The sequence below is a fragment of the Telmatherina bonti genome, assembly GCF_933228915.1.
Source record: "Telmatherina bonti genome assembly, chromosome: 21".
NCBI classification, from domain to species: domain Eukaryota; kingdom Metazoa; phylum Chordata; class Actinopteri; order Atheriniformes; family Telmatherinidae; genus Telmatherina; species Telmatherina bonti.
Genome location: NC_136630.1, coordinates 31,378,605 through 31,392,357, shown reverse-complemented (window position 1 = coordinate 31,392,357; position 13,753 = coordinate 31,378,605).

Genomic DNA, 13,753 nt, shown 5'->3' with positions numbered 1-13,753 from the left:
TATATGTTACAGTTCATATACATTACAAGTTTATATATGTGTCACAGTTCGCATACGTTACACTTCATATACGTTACAGTTCATTTACGTTACAGTTCATATATGTTACAGTTCATATATATTACACTTCATTTACGTTACAGTTCATATACATTACAGTTTATATATGTGTTACAGTTCATATACGTTACACTTAATATATGTTACAGTTCATATATATTACACTTCATATACGTTAAGGTTCATATACATTACACTTCATATATGCTACAGTTCATATACATTACAAGTTTATATATGTGTCACAGTTCACATACGTTACACTTCATATACGTTACAGTTCATTTACGTTACAGTTCATATACGTTACAGTTCATATACATTACACTTCATATACGTTACGGTTCATATACATTACACTTCATATATGTTACAGTTCATATACATTACAGTTTATATATGTGTTATAGTTCATATACGTTACACTTAATATACGTTACAGTTCATTTACATTACAGTTCATATATGTTACAGTTCATATACATTACAGTTTATATATGTGTTACAGTTCATATACATTACAGTTTATATATGTGTTACAGTTCATATATGTTACACATTTAATATACATTACAGTTCATTTACGTTACAGTTCATATACGTTACAGTTCATATACATTACACTTCATATACGTTATGGTTCATATGCATTACACTTCATATATGTTACAGTTCATATACATTACAGTTTGTATATGTGTTACAGTTCATATACGTTACACTTAATATACGTTACAGTTCATTTACGTTACAGTTCATATACGTTACAGTTCATATACATTACACTTCATATACGTTACGGTTCATATACATTACACTTCATATATGTTACAGTTCATATACATTACAGTTTATATATGTGTTATAGTTCATATACGTTACACTTAATATATGTTACAGTTCATTTACGTTACAGTTCATATACCTTACAGTTCATATACATTACACTTCATATACGTTATGGTTCATATACGTTACACTTCATATATGTTACAGTTCATATACGTGACATTTCATATATGTTACAGTTCACATACGTTACAGTTAATACTTACTAAAAATTTCAGATGTGACAGTTCAGATGTGTGACATATGTGTTACGGCTATTAAATGTTAAAAGTAAAAAATGTTCCAGATCATATGTGTTAAGAGTTCACAAGTGTTGCAGTAAAAATATGTTAGAGTTCATACGTGTGCAGTTCACACATGTAACAGATGGTATGGGTTACTGTTCACATGTGTTACAATTCTTTTGTGCCACAGTTCACGTGTTGTTAAAGTTCATAAATTTTAAACCTCACACTTGTTACAGTTTACATGTGTTCATTGTTGTTACAGTATGATTTAATACAGTCAAAATACATTACATTTACACTTCTAACAGTTCATTTATGTGACAGTTCATACATGTTATAGTTTACACGTTACAATCCATGTGTTACAGTTCATATGTGTTACAGTTTTTACATCATTTCACATCTGTAACACTTCTTTTTTTTGTCATATTTTACACTCATCAAAGTTCATATAGGTTTCATACCTCATGCACTTTAAAGTCCACACATTGTATGGTCCACACATGTTACAGTTCATACATGTGAAATTTCATGTATGTTTTAAACTATATATGGTACAGTTAACCTGTACCATGGTGAGCTTTCCAGGGTGTACCCCGCCACCTGCCCAAAGGCTGCTGTGAAAGGCTCCAGCTTCCCCGCGACCCTTCATTGGATTAAATGGTTTCAGAAAGTGAATGAATGTTACAGTTCACGTGTTAATACTTGTTACGGTTTGATTTATTACAGTTCAAATGCATTAAATTTACACTTGTAACAGTAAATGTATGTGACAGTTCATACATGTTGGAGTTCACCTGTTAAATTTATATGTGCTACATTTCCCATCTGTAACAATTCAATTTTGTCATAATTTACACACAGTACAGTTCACTTTATGGTTAATATGTTTCACGTATTTCATATCTGAAACAAATTATTCATATTAAAGCTCATACATTGGACATCTCATATATGGTGTAATTAATGCATGTTAAAGGTCATACGTGTTGTAGTTGATACATGTTACAGTTAATATTATTTCAATCAGTGTTTCAGTTTAGTGATGTTACAGTTCATATTTGTTACAGTTGATACTTGATACGCTTCACATTTGTTACATTTCAGACATGTTACAATTCATTTGTTACAGTTTATATTTTATATTTGTTTTAGTTCACATTTGATACAGTTGATACGTATTACAGTTCATATGTTGTTATAGTTTATACATGTTACACTTTACACACGTTCACATGATGGGACCAAACTTTTTTTTTTTTTTTTTTACCACGCAGGGGGGTTGTACAGATACCACTGCACCAGGGAACTGTCAGGGCCATGAAGGAGAAATGAAAACGTAAAAGACACGACCCATCCTGACTAACGCTTCGTCGTGTTTTAGTGTCAATGAAAACCAAACAGCGTGTGGTCTAAAGTCCATCAGTAGATGTCCAGTAGAGACAGCCCGTCACACACTGTGATTGGCTCGTCACGTATCAGGGAGGGGCTCAGCGAGGCTCGTGGAACAGTTCGAGGCCAGTTGGAAAGAAAACGCTGGCAAGTGGAGGAGGAAGATGAGGAAGCAAAGAAACAATTAAGCTAAAATGGCTCAAAGCTAAGCTAAAGCTAGCGGAGGTTAGCGGTAGTTAGCCTGTTAAGTCATTAATTATCTGTGACCTGAGCAACATCGAAACAATTGTCATGTTGGTTTGGTTGTAAAAATCAACACGTTCTCTTTAGAAAGTTAAATCTGTTCTGCTCCGTTACATCCAGTCCTGCAGGTCACCGGTACTCTCCAACAAGAAGCTAACGTGTGAAAAATGAGACGGATTCCATGAAGAAAACCAGTAAAGAGCCAACATGTTGACACGGAGGCCGATCACCGTGACGTTACTGCTGGTTCCACATATTTCCCACCAAGATCTGACGTTTGTTTCCAACCAGCTCCCATAAAGACATCTTCATCTTCATCATTTGTTCTGAGCAGAAAGTCAACATGTCAGATGATGAGAGTCAGGCTGGTCATCATTCTGCTTCGGTGCCAAACAGGACAAGTCAAAAGAAACATTTTAGAGAGACATTTCATCACATGATGGAAAGTATGAGCTGTGAAACGTAGTTCCAGGTGATGTTCAGCATTCTTTTAACATTTGTCTGCAACTGGATGCAGGATGTGGTTCAGCATGATCCGGCTGAAATCTGCAAGCTCTTCCCTGAAAGGTTACAGAATGTCCAGACTACCATCAGGACGAGGACCACGTCCCGCAGAGTAAAACACGTGTCTCCGAGCAGCGTTACCAACCCCAGCTTTACTGGAACCCTGTGAAACCAAGCTGTTGCATCCCAAAGGTGTTTTCTATCAAATCAATTTCAAATTTCCTGCATATTTTCATCCACCACAACCCCTCCCAACCACCCACCACCCACCACCCACCACAACCCCACCACAACCCCCCCCACCACCCACCACAACCCCACCACCACCACCCACCACAACCCCCCCCAACCACCCACCACCCACCACCCACCACAACCCCACCACAACCCCCCCCACCACCCACCACAACCCCACCACCACCACCCACCACAACCCCCCCAACCACCCACCACAACCCCCCCCAACCACCCACCACCCACCACAACCCCACCACAACCCCCCCCACCACCCACCACAACCCCACCACCACCACCCACCACAACCCCCCCCAACCACCCACCACAACCCCCCCCAACCACCCACCACAACCCCCCCAACCACCCACCACCCACCACAACCCCACCACAACCCCCCCCACCACCCACCACAACCCCACCACCACCACCCACCACAACCCCCCCCCCCAACCACCCACCACCCACCACAACCCCCCCACCACCCACCACAACCCCACCACCACCACCCACCACAACCCCCCCAACCACCCACCACCCACCACAACCCCCCCCCACCACCCACCACAACCCCCCCCAACCACCCACCACCCACCACAACCCCCCCCACCACCACCCACCACCCACCACAACCCCCCCCAACCACCCACCACAATCCCCCCCAACCCCCCACCACCCACCACAACCCCCCCCAACCACCCACCACCCACCACAACCCCCCCCACCACCACCCACCACAACCCCCCCCACCACCCACCACAACCCCACCACCACCACCCACCACAACCCCCCCCAACCACCCACCACCCACCACAACCCCCCCCAACCACCCACCACCCACCACAACCCCCCCACCACCCACCACAACCCCCCCAACCACCCACCACCCACCACAACCCCCCCCACCACCCACCACCCACCACCCCCACCACAACCCCACCACAACCCCCCCACCACTCACCACAACCCCACCACCACCACCCACCACAACCCCCCCAACCACCCACCACCCACCACAACCCCCCCCACCACCCACCACAACCCCCCCCAACCACCCACCACCCACCACCCACCACAACCCCCCCCAACCACCCACCACAATCCCCCCCAACCCCCCACCACCCACCACAACCCCCCCCAACCACCCACCACCCACCACAACCCCCCCACCACCACCCACCACAACCCCCCCCACCACCCACCACAACCCCCCCCAACCACCCACCACCCACCACAACCCCCCCACCCCTGTTTGAAGAATTTTAGAAACATTATTTTCTTACCATGACAAAATCAGTAGTGTGGGGGATTTACCAGGATAACCTACATGATTTACCCTGGTAACCATGGTGATGTACCCTGTAAGAAGTGAACAAACATGGCAGAGCACAACAGAAGTTACGTTCAAAAGAGGATTCCAGTTTCCTGGTCCAGGTCTCTGGTGAAACGGACAAACTTAAACTAAGCATGACAGGAAAAATAAAAGACAAAACAACCCAAACTGAAGAAACAAAAAAACACAAATCGACTCCTACAATCCTGACTACATCCAGTCTCTTCTCATCAAATACTTCTTTACTTTTACTTCAGTACATTTCTGACGAAGTACTCCACCTTACTAATGTGGCTGAGAAGCTGTGGAAGAGTTCCTGCAGGAGACGGTGGATGTTTAACCTCCCAGCTTGGTGCCGCAGTGCTGCCTTGCTCCTGGGCTCTGGCAGCAGGTTGTCCCCAGTGTGTCCCTGCTGCAGAGGACAAACGCAGGAAGTGTGGATGTGAATTGGAAGTGACAGCTGACTTTGCATCCAGATGTTGGAAAAGTCCCTCCAGGACTCTGCTGCTGCTTCTCTCTGTGGATTCATACCATCTTCCTCCTGTTCCACATGATGATGAAGATGATGATGATGATGATGATGATGATGAAGATGCAGCCTGCAGCTGTGACTGAACATCCATGTTTCTTCTCTTTACAGATGAAAGTGAAACTAAACGTGTCCTTCGGGGGAAGCAAATCTCAGAATCAGCTCCTCGTTTTCCTCTCGCTGATTTATCCTTTCATCAGATCAGTCGGCACACACATACAGGAGCCTGGAGGGTCCAGTTCCCTGCTGGAACCGGAGACTACAGGAGCCCGGAGGGTCCAGTTCCCTGCTGGAAACTGAGACTGGAGAAGCCCAGGTGTCCTCCTGGTCCTCCTGCAGGTGAACATCCCTAACAGAGGCTGCTAATGAACCTACAGGGTGTATCACGCCACCACTCAGGACAAGGAGAGCGAGAGAAAGACGGACACAAACACAGAGAACACCTTTTCCTTCTGTACAAGCGAAACAGCCTGAGGTCACATGATCACATAGACAGGGAGTCACAGCCAAAACTTTTGAAAAGGGACCTAAAGTGGGACCAGTATTCAGTTCAGTCCATTACCAAAGCTTACTGCTGAGGAAGAAATGGTTCCGATTGGTTCTGGGATCTCGCTGCTTTCATGTCAGTGTCCGGCACACGTTAAAACATGAAATAAATAAATAAATAAATAAACAAACAAACAGTCCTGTGAGCCTCGGTGGTCCTGTGAGAATCAGGGTGAGCAGAGTGAAGCCACTCAACCTGAACATGGTAACAACTGGTTTATTTCAAAAAGAGAAAAGATTGAAATCCGTCCTCCGACCCCGTCCACTAACATGTCCTCTGTTGCAGCTTGGGGTGGTCTTCTCCCCTGCAGTGTCCAGTCCGGCGCCATGTTTCCAGCTCGCCTGCAGAGAAGAGCATGACGGCAGTCTACTATTCACCCCCCCGCCTGGTCCTGCCCTCACACCGCCGAACTGTGGTGCGTTCCACCCCGACCGCTCCTCCTCAGCAGTCTCCTCCATCAGCTCTGGTCCTTCTTCCTGCAACGTGTCCCTACCTTCTCTCCAGCAGCGTCTCCTCCGTCTGCCTGCTGTCCCACCTGGAGCTCCACTAAGTACTGCCAGGTCGCTTACAGGTGTTTAACGGGCCTCCGGGGGGGTTGGTCGCACGGCAACACAGCTTAGAAACAATAAAAACGCTTCAGTATTTTGGCCTCCGTCACATCAGCAGATGGAGGATTTTATATTTTAGCAGCATAGAGGTCCTGGTCCTGGATCCACGAGTACTTAGTCCCTGGATCCAGGAGTCCATTTGGTCTTTAGATCCTGGACTCTATCAGGTCTTATCTGGTCCCTGGGTCCAGGTCTCTATCAGGTCCCTGGGTCCAGGTCTCTATCTGGTCCCTGGATCCAAGTCTTTGTCTGGTCTCTGGATCCAGGTCTCTATCTGGTCCCTGGATCCAAGTCTTTGTCTGGTCTCTGGTTCCAGGTCTCTATCTGGTCCCTGGATCCAAGTCTTTGTCTGGTCCCTGAGTCCAGGTCTCTATCTGGTCCCTGGATCCAAGTCTTTGTCTGGTCTCTGGTTCCAGGTCTCTATCTGGTCCCTGGATCCAAGTCTTTGTCTGGTCCCTGAGTCCAGGTCTTTATCTGGTCAATGGATCCAGGTCTCTATCTGGTCCCTGGATCCAGGTCTTTGTCTGGTCTCTGGATCCAGGTCTCTATCTGGTCCCTGGATCCAAGTCTTTGTCTGGTCTCTGGGTCCAGGTCTCTATCTGGTCCCTGGATCCAAGTCTTTGTCTGGTCTCTGGGTCCAGGTCTCTATCTGGTCCCTGGATCCAAGTCTTTGTCTGGTCTCTGGGTCCAGGTCTCTATCTGGTCCCTGGATCCAGGTCTTTATCTGGTCCCTGACTCCAGGTCTTTATCTGGTCAATGGATCCAGGTCTTTATCTGGTCCCTGAGTCCAGGTCTCTGTCTGGTCCCTGGATCCAGGTCTTTATCTGGTCCCTGGGTCCAGGTCTCTATCTGGTCCCTGGATCCAGGTCTTTATCTGGTCCCTGGGTCCAGGTCTCTATCTGGTCCCTGGGTCTAGGACTCCATATGCAGAGAAGAGGAAGAACTGGAGACTGGATCTACTCTGATGAATATTGCATGTTGCTGAAACGCATCATATTTTCTGTATGAAGTGAAACACGTATGAACTATAACTTGTTTAAATATGTAAAACCTGTAAAAACATTAAATACATCACACATAAGCAGTGACACATGTAACATGTATTAATTATTACAGGTATGCACTGTAACATCTGTAGATTTTAACACATGTGAACTGTAATACATATAAACTGTAACACATATGTCCTTTAACATGTATAAAAAGTTGGGACTAAATCAGCAGCCAGACTCTTTTCCTCTGAAGTTCCGTGGTGGTGGATCGACCGGCCAGACTCCTTCTGATCTGCAGAGTCCTCTACATTTAAGAGCAAGCTGAAGACTCAGCTCTTCAAGGAGAATTTCTCCACTTAGTTTAACTCTATTTTCCAGAGGAGTTGGAGAACTCAGCCCAGTTCTTTGCAACAAATATTGAGGTGTTCATTCTTTGTATTTAGCATAGGGAATATTGTGTTGTGCTGACGTCAGGTAAGTAGAATTCAGATGTGGACTCTGCTCAGAAGATTTTATTCTCCCTTTCTGGGTCCAGATGATCTCTGAGACGAATGCGGAAGACAGGTTAGTAGGCAGGCAAGCGGGCAGACAAGCGAGGAGGCGAACCAACTGGCTGGGAAGCGAGCAGGCTGGCTGGCGGGCGGGCTAGCTGGCAAGCAAACAAGCAGAATCTCTGATGGGGAAAAACAAACAGATTATCTACAGGGAAGTAACACTGAGAAGACTTTCTCAAGCTGAGAGTTGGGCATTCAACAATCTGGCAATGAACAGCAGGCTGAGATGGTCTTAAGGTGCTGATCCAGGTGCCAGGATGCCAGCCACACCCACCAGGGAATGGGCTCACAACATATTGTGGGGTGGGAAAGAGGGAAACAGCCTGGAGCACTATATGTCAACTGTAACGGATATGAACTATAACACATGTGAACTGTAACGTGTGTAAAGTGTAACGTGTATAAACAATAACTATATGAACTGTAACATGTGAACTGTAACTTGTGTAAAGTGTAACATGTATAAACTATAACGATATGAACTGTAACATGTGAACTGTAACGTATGTAAAGTGTAACATGTATAAACTATAACGATATGAACTGTAACATGCATAAAGTGTAACATGTATAAACTATAACTATATGAACTGTAACATGTGAACTGTAACGTGTGTAAAGTGTAACATGTATAAACTATAACTATATGAACTGTAACGTGTGTAAAGTGTAACATGTATAAACTATAACGATATGAACTGTTACATGCGACTGTAACGTGTGTAAAGTGTAACATGTATAAACTATAACTATATGAACTGTAACATGTGAACTGTAACGTGTGTAAAGTGTAACATGTATAAACTATAATGATATGAACTGTAACGTGTGTAAAGTGTAACATGTATAAACTATAAGGATATGAACTGTAACATGTGAACTGTAACGTGTGTAAAGTGTAACATGTATAAACTATAACTATATGAACTGTAACATGTGAACTGTAACGTGTGTAAAGTGTAACATGTATAAACTATAATGATATGAACTGTAACGTGTGTAAAGTGTAACATGTATAAACTATAAGGATATGAACTGTAACATGTGAACTGTAACGTGTGTAAAGTGTAACATGTATAAACCATAACGATATGAACTGTAACATGTGAACTGTAACGTGTGGAAAGTGTAACATGTATAAACTATAACGATATGAACTGTAACATGTGAACTGTAACGTGTGTAAAGTGTAACATGTATAAACTATAACGATATGAACTGTAACGTGTGTAAAGTGTAACATGTATAAACTATAACGATATGAACTGTAACACATGTAAACTGTAACGTGTGTAAAGTGTAACGTGTATAAACTATAACGATATGAACTGTAACATGTGAACTGTAACGTGCATAAAGTGTAACATGTATAAACTATAACTATATGAACTGTAACATGTGAACTGTAACGTGTGTAAAGTGTAACATATATAAACTATAACTATATGAACTGTAACGTGTGTAAAGTGTAACATGTATAAACTATAACGATATGAACTGTAACATGTGAACTGTAACGTGTGTAAAGTGTAACATGTATAAACTATAACTATATGAACTGTAACATGTGAACTGTAACGTGTGTAAAGTGTAACATGTATAAACTATAATGATATGAACTGTAACGTGTGTAAAGTGTAACATGTATAAACTATAAGGATATGAACTGTAAAATGTGAACTGTAACGTGTGTAAAGTGTAACATGTATAAACCATAACGATATGAACTGTAACACATGTGAACTGTAACGTGTGTAAAGGGTAACGTATACAAACTATAATGATATGAACTGTAACATGTGAACTGTAACGTGTGTAAAGTGTAACATGTATAAACCATAACGATATGAACTGTAACATGTGAACTGTAACGTGTGTGAAGTGTAACATGTATAAACCATAACGATATGAACTGTAACATGTGAACTGTAACGTGTGTAAAGTGTAACGTGTATAAACAATAACTATATGAACTGTAACATGTGAACTGTAACGTGTGGAAAGTGTTACATGTATAAAATATAACGATATGAACTGTAACTTGTGTAAAGTGTAACATGTATAAACTATAACGATATGAACTGTAACATGTGAACTGTAACGTGTGTAAAGTGTAACATGTATAAACTATAACTATATGAACTGTAACATGTGAACTGTAACGTGTGTAAAGTGTAACATGTATAAACTATAATGATATGAACTGTAACGTGTGTAAAGTGTAACATGTATAAACTATAAGGATATGAACTGTAACATGTGAACTGTAACGTGTGTAAAGTGTAACATGTATAAACCATAACGATATGAACTGTAACACATGTGAACTGTAACGTGTGTAAAGGGTAACGTATACAAACTATAATGATATGAACTGTAACATGTGAACTGTAACGTGTGTAAAGTGTAACATGTATAAACCATAACGATATGAACTGTAACATGTGAACTGTAACGTGTGTGAAGTGTAACATGTATAAACCATAACGATATGAACTGTAACATGTGAACTGTAACGTGTGTAAAGTGTAACGTGTATAAACAATAACTATATGAACTGTAACATGTGAACTGTAACGTGTGGAAAGTGTTACATGTATAAAATATAACGATATGAACTGTAACTTGTGTAAAGTGTAACATGTATAAACTATAACGATATGAACTGTAACATGTGAACAGTAACGTGTGTAAAGTGTAACATGTATAAACTATAACTATATGAACTGTAACATGTAAACTGTAACGTGTGTAAAGTGTAACGTGTATAAACTATAACGATATGAACTGTATCATATGAACTGTAACGTGTGTAAAGTGTAACATGTATAAACTATAACGATATGAACTGTAACATGTGTAAAGTGTAACGTGTATAAACTACAACGATATGAACTGTAACATGTGAACTGTAACGTGTGTAAAGTGTAACATGTATAAACTATAACGATATGAACTGTAACATGTGAACTGTAACGTGTGTAAAGTGTAACATGTATAAACTATAACGATATGAACTGTAACGTGTGTAAAGTGTAACATGTATAAACTATAACGATATGAACTGTAACATGTGAACTGTAACGTGTGTAAAGTGTAACATGTATAAACTATAACTATATGAACTGTAACATGTGAACTGTAACGTGTGTAAAGTGTAACATGTATAAACTATGATATGAACTGTAACGTGTGTAAAGTGTAACATGTATAAACTATAAGGATATGAACTGTAACATGTGAACTGTAACGTGTGTAAAGTGTAACATGTATAAACCATAGCGATATGAACTGTAACACATGTGAACTGTAACGTGTGTAAAGTGTAACGTGTACAAACTATAATGATATGAACTGTAACATGTGAACTGTAACGTGTGTAAAGTGTAACATGTATAAACCATAACGATATGAACTGTAACATGTGAACTCTAACGTGTGTAAAGTGTAACATGTATAAACCATAACGATATGAACTGTAACATGTGAACTGTAACGTGTGTAAAGTGCAACATGTATAAACTATAACTATATGAACTGTAACATGTGAACTGTAACGTGTGTAAAGTGTAACATGTTTAAACTATAACGATATGAACTGTAACGTGTGTAAAGTGTAACATGTATAAACTATAACGATATGAACTGTAACATGTGAACTGTAACGTGTGTAAAGTGTAACATGTATAAACCATAACGATATGAACTGTAACACATGTGAACTGTAACGTGTGTAAAGTGTAACGTGTATAAACAATAACTATATGAACTGTAACATGTGAACTGTAACGTGTGGAAAGTGTAACATGTATAAACTATAACGATATGAACTGTAACATGTGAATTGTAACGTGTGTAAAGTGTAACATGTATAAACTATAACGATATGAACTGTAACGTGTGTAAAGTGTAACATGTATAAACTATAACGATATGAACTGTAACACATGTAAACTGTAACGTGTGTAAAGTGTAACGTGTATAAACTATAACGATATGAACTGTAACATGTGAACTGTAACGTGCATAAAGTGTAACATGTATAAACTATAACTATATGAACTGTAACATGTGAACTGTAACGTGTGTAAAGTGTAACATGTATAAACTATAACTATATGAACTGTAACGTGTGAACTGTAACGTGTGTAAAGTGTAACATGTATAAACTATAACGATATGAACTGTAACGTGTGTAAAGTGTAACATGTATAAACTATAACGATATGAACTGTAACATGTGAACTGTAACGTGTGTAAAGTGTAACATGTATAAACTATAACTATATGAACTGTAACATGTGAACTGTAACGTGTGTAAAGTGTAACATGTATAAACTATAACTATATGAACTGTAACATGTGAACTGTAACGTGTGTAAAGTGTAACATGTATAAACTATGATATGAACTGTAACGTGTGTAAAGTGTAACATGTATAAACTATAAGGATATGAACTGTAACATGTGAACTGTAACGTGTGTTAAGTGTAACATGTATAAACCATAGCGATATGAACTGTAACACATGTGAACTGTAACGTGTGTAAAGTGTAACGTGTACAAACTATAATGATATGAACTGTAACATGTGAACTGTAACGTGTGTAAAGTGTAACATGTATAAACCATAACGATATGAACAGTAACATGTGAACTGTAACGTGTGTAAAGTGTAACATGTATAAACCATAACGATATGAACTGTAACATGTGAACTGTAACGTGTGTAAAGTGTAACATGTATAAACTATAACTATATGAACTGTAACATGTGAACTGTAACGTGTGTAAAGTGTAACATGTTTAAACTATAACGATATGAACTGTAACGTGTGTAAAGTGTAACATGTATAAACTATAACGATATGAACTGTAACATGTGAACTGTAACGTGTGTAAAGTGTAACATGTATAAACCATAACGATATGAACTGTAACACATGTGAACTGTAACGTGTGTAAAGTGTAACGTGTATAAACAATAACTATATGAACTGTAACATGTGAACTGTAACGTGTGGAAAGTGTAACATGTATAAACTATAACGATATGAACTGTAACGTGTGTAAAGTGTAACATGTATAAACTATAACGATATGAACTGTAACACATGTAAACTGTAACGTGTGTAAAGTGTAACGTGTATAAACTATAACGATATGAACTGTAACATGTGAACTGTAACGTGCATAAAGTGTAACATGTATAAACTATAACTATATGAACTGTAACATGTGAACTGTAACGTGTGTAAAGTGTAACATGTATAAACTATAACTATATGAACTGTAACGTGTGAACTGTAACGTGTGTAAAGTGTAACATGTATAAACTATAACGATATGAACTGTAACGTGTGTAAAGTGTAACATGTATAAACTATAACGATATGAACTGTAACATGTGAACTGTAACGTGTGTAAAGTGTAACATGTATAAACTATAACTATATGAACTGTAACATGTGAACTGTAACGTGTGTAAAGTGTAACATGTATAAACTATAACTATATGAACTGTAACATGTGAACTGTAACGTGTGTAAAGTGTAACATGTATAAACTATGATATGAACTGTAACGTGTGTAAAGTGTAACATGTATAAACTATAAGGATATGAACTGTAACATGTGAACTGTAACGTGTGTAAAGTGTAACATGTATAAACCATAGCGAT